This window comes from Leucoraja erinacea, chromosome 11 (assembly GCF_028641065.1).
Source record: "Leucoraja erinacea ecotype New England chromosome 11, Leri_hhj_1, whole genome shotgun sequence".
Classification (NCBI taxonomy): domain Eukaryota; kingdom Metazoa; phylum Chordata; class Chondrichthyes; order Rajiformes; family Rajidae; genus Leucoraja; species Leucoraja erinaceus.
Genome location: NC_073387.1, coordinates 59,156,296 through 59,163,714, shown reverse-complemented (window position 1 = coordinate 59,163,714; position 7,419 = coordinate 59,156,296). Strand labels below are relative to the sequence as shown.

At 55.0% G+C, this 7,419-nt stretch overlaps 1 protein-coding gene across 2 annotated transcripts in view; it reads left to right on the top strand.

Moving 5' to 3' along the window:
* The window catches only part of hmgxb3 (HMG box domain containing 3), an 87,032-nt gene that overhangs the window by 1,737 nt on the left and 77,876 nt on the right, over nt 1-7,419 (top strand). The window contains exon 1 of one of the 2 annotated variants that reach the window (XM_055643340.1): nt 6,231-6,281. The exons of the other annotated variant lie outside the window; for it this stretch is intronic. The gene's annotated coding sequence lies outside the window, so the exon portion shown is untranslated. Of the gene's footprint in view, nt 1-6,230; nt 6,282-7,419 lie in introns of those variants that run through there. 2 annotated transcript variants of the gene reach the window in all.

Genomic DNA, 7,419 nt, shown 5'->3' with positions numbered 1-7,419 from the left:
CGTCCCCGGAAATGAAGTGAAACAATGGGTACACAAAAGTGCTGGAGAAACTCCATAGATGAGCTCCATAGATGCTCAATAGTCAATAGTCTATTTAATTGTCATTGACTAGACTATTGACTGAAGTCTGAAGAAGGGTTTCGGCCCGAAACGTTGCCTATTTCCTTCGCTCCATAGATGCTGCTGCACCCGCTGAGTTTCTCCAGCTTTTCTGTGTAACCATTGACTATTGACTATTGAGCATCTATGATGCTGCTGCACCCGCTGAGTTTCACCAGCTTTTTTTGTGTAACCTGCTGGAGAAACTCAGCGGGTGCAGCAGCATCTATGGAGCGAAGGAAATAGGCAACGTTTCGGGCCGAAACCCTTCCGGGTTTCGGCCCGAAACGTTGCCTATTTCCAGAAGGGTCTCGACCCGAAACGTCACCTATCCATGTTCTCCATAGATGCTGCCTGACCCGCCGAGTTATGATGCAGCAGCATCTATGGAGCGAAGGAAATAGGCAACGTTTCGGGCCGAAACCCTTCTTCAGACTGATCGGGGGCGGGGACAAGAAAGGAAAAAGGAGGAGGAGCCCGAAGGCTGGGGGATGGGAGGAGACAGCAGGGGGACTGAGGAAGGGGAGGAGACAGCAAGGGCTAACAAAATTGGTAGAATTCGATGTTCATGCCCCCAGGATGCAGACTCCCCAAACGGAATATGAGGTGCTGTTCCTCCCATTTCCGGTGCTGCTCGCTGTGGCCATGGAGGAGACCCAGGACAGAGAGGTCGGAGACGGAGTGGGAGGGGGAGTTGAAGTGCTGAGCCACCGGGAGGTCAGCTTGGTTATTGCAGACCGAGCGGAGGTGTTCGGCGAAACGATCACCCAACCTCCGCTTGGTCTCACCGATATAGATCTGCTGACATCTAGAGCAGCGGATGCAATAGATGAGGTTGGAGGAGATGCAGGTAAACCTCTGTCGCACCTGGAACGACTGCTTGGGTCCTTGAACGGAGACGAGGGGGGAGGTAAAGGGACAAGTGTTGCAACGTTGCCTATTTCCTTCGTTCCATAGATGCTGCTGCACCCGCTGAGTTTTTCCAGCTTTTTTGTGTACCTTCAATTCTCCAGCATCTGCAGTTCCTTCTTAAACAATGTGTGAGAGGGAACTGCAGATGCTGGATAAAATCAAAGATAGACACAAAATGCTGGAGTACCTCAGCAGGTGAGGCGGCATCTGTGGACAGAAGGAATGGGTGACATTTTGTGTCGAGATGCTGCCTCACCCGCTGAGTTACTCCAGCATTTTGTGTCTACCCATGAAGTTGTAGCGGTATCTGCTGGTGCGCGCCAGCGTCGGACCCTGTGGTCGGAAGCCACGCGCACGTGACTCTGGGAGGGGTCGGGTTTTTGCGCGGTTTCTGGGCTCAGCCCGCCAGTCGTTTGAGGACCACCATTGTGGTCAGTTGTGTGTTAGGACTTGTGATACCAGAGAACCTTGATTCTGAATAAACCTGGTTTCAAACCACTGGTCGTGGTCACTAATCCACTAAATTGGTGACCCCGACGAGTCTGACCGTCGTTGGACTGAGAGACATAGAAACATAGAAATTAGGTGCAGGAGTAGGCCATTCGGCCCTTCGAGCCTGCACCGCCATTCAATATGATCATGGCTGATCATCCAACTCAGTATCCCGCAGACATGCAGGAAGAATATTTCCCTGCCGAAGCGGCCGGCACCCAGAAGGACTTTCATAGCTTCCGGCTGACCCCTTTTTGGCCCGATCAGCCACAGGTCTGGTTCGCTCATGTGGAGGCACAGTTCCACCTGCACCACATCGTCACCAACGAGACCAGGTACTTCCACATGGTGGGAGCCCTGCCGAGGGAGTTGGCCTCGAGGTTGCTGCCATACCTGAGAGATCCACCTGTGGCAGCCAAGTACGAGGGCCTCAAGGCCCTGTTGCTACACACTACACACAAGCTCAGCCGTCGAGACCGGGCGGTGAAGATCCTACATATGGACGGGGTTGGTGATCGGAGACCTGCCACCATAATGGCCAAGATGCTGGCCCTAATGGACGGACATCAACCGTGCCTGCTTTTCGAGCAGGCCTTCCTAGAGCAGATGCCCGATGACGTCCGTCTAATGCTCGCGGGAGCCGACTTCAGTGACCCCCAACAGCTTGCCGAGAAGGCCGACGAACAGTGGACCACGTGGCGACGGGACGTTTGTGCTTTCACCCACCTGGCTACCAGAGCCAGAGTGAGGAAGGCCAGTCACCGGCCGCCTCTGATGATCCACTACAGCAGTCCGATCAGTATGTGAGACCTCGTTGGTGGTATTACCACCTCCGTTTCGGTGCAGAGGCCCGACGCTGTCGAGTCCCCTGCACGTTTCAGGGAAATACCTCGGCTGATCGCCCGTAGAGGCGACCGCGATCAGCCCGAACAAACGCCTCTAAGCCTTCACTCTGGCCGGCGTTTCCTGGTGGACTCTGGTGCCATCGTCAGCATTCTTCCCCCGACTGCCCGCGATACCCGCGTCAGTAAGGTAGGACCCGTCCTCTCGACGGTTAACATTCGAACGTACGGTACGAGGACCCTTAAACTAACCTTCGACTCCCATCCGTACAGGTGAAAGTTTATCGTTGCTAACGTCGCCCAGCCGATCTTGGGGGCGGATTTCTTGCACGTGTTTTCCCTTCTCATCGATGTGCGTGGCGGTCGTATGGTCCCGTTGTCAGACCACCGCCCCGCCGAACCGCGCAGCTCGCCTCCGCCCAAACAGCAACCCAACGACATTGCAGAGGTTCAGGAGCATTTCGCCGCTCTGCTGTTCGACTTCCCTGAACTACTCACACCCCGTTTAGACGGGGCTGCGCCACGTCACGGTGTGGTGCACCATATCCCTACCAAGGATCCGCCGGTGCACGCTCGCGCGTGACGCCTCCCGCCGGACAAGCTGCGCATTGCCCGCGATGAATTCCAATTGATGGACGACATGGGTATTGTGCGGCGGTCCGATAGCCCTCTCCATAGATAGCACCGGGTCCAATAGCCCTCTCTTCCCCGCTCCATATGGTTCCCAAAGCGTTCGGGGGTTGGAGGCCTTGCGGTGATTACAGGCGGCTTAAGGCGGTAACCACGGCAGACCTGTACCCGGTTCCCCATATTCAGGATTTTTCAGCGCACCTGGAGGACGCGACCTTCTATTCGATGGTTGACCTGGTCCGGGGTTACAATCAGATCCCTGTCCACCCCGACGACGTCCCCAAAACAGCCATCATCACCCCGTTCGGCCTTTTCGAATGGCCGCGAATGCCGTTCGGCCTAAAGAACTCCGCTCCGGCGTTCCAGCGGCTCATGGACCAGGTCGGGCGGGGTTTGCCTTTCGTCTTCATTTATTTTGACAACATCCTGGTGGCCAGCAGTTCGCAGACGGAGCACGTTAGTCACCTTTGCCTTTTGTTCGAGCGGTTACACGAACACGGCCTGGTGATTAACCCTGCGAAGTGCCAGTTCGGCTTGCACTCCATCTCCTTCTTAGGGCACAGGGTTACACCTCAAGGCGCCGAGCCGCTGCCTGAGAAGATCGATTCCATTCGCCAGATCTCTCGGCTGCTCACTGTCACTGTTTATAGGGATGGTGAATTTTTACAACCGGTTTCATGCTGTCGGGAGCGGTGAGCGTCCATATGGAGGTTTCTATGGAACTGCTCGACCAACCCATTTGCAGTAACTCTCTCCTCCCCCTCTCCCCTCCCTCCCCTTCCCCCCTCTCCCTCCACTCCCCCCCAATCTCTCTCCCCAGTCCCCCTCCTCCTCTCTCCCCCAATCTCTCTCCCCCCCTTCCTCTCTCTCCCCCTCTCCCCCCTCCCCATCTCTCCCACTCCCTCCCTCTCTCCCCACTCCCTCCCACTCCCTGTGTGGGTGTGTGTGGGTGTGGGGGTGGTTAGTGTGTGTGATGCTGTAGGTCCCCCCCCGCAACCGCGCATTGAGGGGACTGGACCCAATGGTTCCCTCTTGGTGGTCTGATCTTGGATGTGTGTGTATTTAATTGTGTGTTTGTGTTTGTGTGTGTGTGTCTTTTCATATGTTATTCACATCTCCTCGAAAACACGACACGGTTACGGTGAAATTTTTACACATTCCGGTAGAGATTTACCTCATGATTTCGAAAATCCCCTCATCTGAAAATTTGATTCATTATTTCCCGAGTTTTTTACTAAAATTGTTCACTAATTTCCAACGCACTGCCTGCTGGGCACTGTTTTCCAGGAGTGAAGTTTTTAAGAAACCAAGAAACACCTTAACAGTGTGAGATTGTACCAAGAATATGCGAGTATGACAAGATCTATTATTATCTATATACTTTTAAAACTCTGTGTGTATGTATGTCATTTTTTTGCCCTTTGATTCGTTACTCCGCCAAAACCACATGCAAAAACGCCGAGATTTTTACCATTTCGCTAGCGATTTCACTTTTACATTCGCTCATCCACTCCTCATCAAATTTCGTCATTTTTCTGTACACATTTTTAATAAATTCCTTCCCTCCCCCCCCTCCCCACTCACTCATTTTTTCGCCTCCTGCTGCTCTCCTCCAACAACGCCGCAACTTTTCCCATTTCGCTAGCGATTTCACTTCCTCCACTCCGGAGAGTTGTGGGGGAGGGGAGAGAGTTTGTGGGGGAGGGGAGGGGAGTGAGTTGTGGGGGAGGGAGAGAGGTGTGGGGGAGGGGGGAGAGGTGTGGGGGAGGGGGGAGAGAGGTGTGGGGGAGGGGAGGAGAGAGGGTGTGGGGGAGGGGAGGAGAGAGATGTGGGGGAGGGGAGGAGAGAGAGGTGTGGGGGAGTGGAGAGTTGTGGGGGAGGGGAGGAGAGAGTTGTGGGGGAGGGGAGGAGAGAGAGGTGTAGGGGACGGGGGAGAGAGGTGTGGGGGAGGGGGAGAGAGTTGTGGGGGAGTGGAGAGTTGTGGGGGAGGGGGAGGAGAGAGTTGTGGGGGAGGGGAGGAGAGAGGTGTGGGGGAGGGGGGAGGAGAGAGAGGTGTGGGGGAGGGGAGGAGAGAGAGGTGTGGGGGAGGGGAGATGGGTGTGGGGGGGGGGAGAGAGGTGTGGGGGAGGGGGGAAACATAGAAACATAGAAATAGAAATTAGGTGCAGGAGTAGTACATTCGGCCCTTCGAGCCTGCACCGCCATTCAATATGATCATGGCTGATCATCCAACTCAGTATCCGGTACCTGCCTTCTCTCCATACCCCCTGATCCCCTTAGCCACAAGGGCCACATCTAACTCCCTCTTAAATATAGCCAATGAACTGGCCTCAACTACCCTCTGTGGCAGAGAGTTCCAGAGATTCACCACTCTCTGCGTGAAAAAAGTTCTTCTCATCTCGGTTTTAAAGGATTTCCCCTTTATCCTTAAGCTGTGACCCCTTGTCCTGGCCTTCCCTAACATCGGGAACAATATTCCTGCATCTAGCCTGTCCAACCCCTTAAGAATTTTGTAAGTTTCTATAAGACCCCCTCTCAATCTTCTAAATTCTAGAGAGTATAAACCAAGTCTATCCAGTCTTTCTTCATAAGACAGTCCTGACATCCCAGGAATCAGTCTGGTGAACCGTCTCTTTGGAGATGTGGTACCACCTCCAGTTTAAGTTCCATTTGTAATATTTTGGAGGACCAACAAACCAAGTCTAGTGCCCAGCCAGTGGCAGAGTTGGCAGCCCAGCCCAGCCCAGCCCCGCCCCGGCAGCCCTTGCGCGTTCCCTCACCAACATGGCGGCCGCTCGGCCTCAGCTGCCGACGGTGCGACTGCGCATGTCACGCCGCGCGTCCACGTGCTTGAAAGGGCGGCTGCGATTGGTCGCCTCCACCAGCGGCGCATTGACGCCGCGATCCGATTGGCGGGCGGCAACGTAGCAACGGCGCCATTTTGTGCGTGGAGGCGCGAGGCGAGAGGTGCAGCGCCCCCTCCCGCCCGCCCCGCGGCCGCACACCCACCGACCCACCACAGAGCCGCCACCGGCCCCGACACCGGGAACCAGCGGCACCAGCGGCACCAGCACCGGCCCGGGAACCGGCACCCCCTCCCGCCCGCCCCGCACAGAGCCGCCACCAGCACCAGCACCGGGAACCGGCACCAGCGGCGCCAGCACCGGCCCGGGAACCGGCGTCCCCTCCCGCCCGGCAGCCGCACACCCACCGACCCACCACAGAGCCGGCGCCGGTGCCGGCCCCGGCCCGGGAACCAGCGGCACCGACCGACCGACCGGGCCTGGCATGTGCAGGCGGCCAGCGGTGAGTACACAGCCCGGGCCCGGGGTGAGGAGGCGCGAGGAGGCCGCGGTGCAAAGCCCCCAACCCCCCCCACACACACACGACATATATATATACACACACATATATATATATACACACACATATATATATAAACACACACACACACACACATACATATATATACACACACACACACACACATATACACACACACACACACATACATATACACACACACACACTCAAACACACACATACACAGACTCACACACACACTCACTTACCCCCATGCACACACTCACACCAACACACACACGCGCACCCACACACACACGCGCACACACACTCGCACACACACTCACACACACAGACACACACACAGACACACCCACGCCCACACCCGGGTCAGTGGGTCAGGCAGCATCTGTGGAGGGAACGGATAGGCAATGTTTTGGGTCTATCTGATCTGGGAACAGATGACTGGGCAGAGTGGGGTTGGGGAATGATAAGAGTGGGGGCTGTGGAGGGATTTGCCAGAGGTGATGATGAGATGGGTGACCATCTGTGAGATGCTGGCTTCGTGTTGGTCCATGGGACCATGGTCAAGGATTGATATGTGGACATGTCCGAGAGCTGGGTCCTGGCCCATTACAACGGTGTTTATACTTCCAAGCCTTTCCTGACGTCCTCTGAGTGAGGGCTACATGTTTATATGTATGTAGTCTGTTTTGTTGTGCTATTCTTATAACAAATGTAAAGCACTTTGGCCAACGAGAGTTGTTTTTTAAATGTGTTATATAAATAAATGTGACTTGACTTGACTTGACTTGAAGTCTGAAGACCACGGTGTCTGAAGGTCGCCCACGGTGGCGCAGAGGTAGAGTTGCACCCTTGCAGCACCGGAGAGCCGGGTTAGATCCTGACCACGGGCACTGTCTGTACGGAGTTTGTATGTTATCCATGTGACCGTGTAGGTTTGCTCCTAGATCTTCAGACTCTTTCCACATAGGTTAATTGGCTAGGTATAAATGTAAATTGTCCGAGGGTGTGGACTCGGTGGGCCGAGGGGCCTGTTTCTGCGCTGTATCTCTAAACTATACTATTTATCTATCTCTTAGACAAAGTTTGCTTCCACTGTTCTCCGAGGAACAGATTT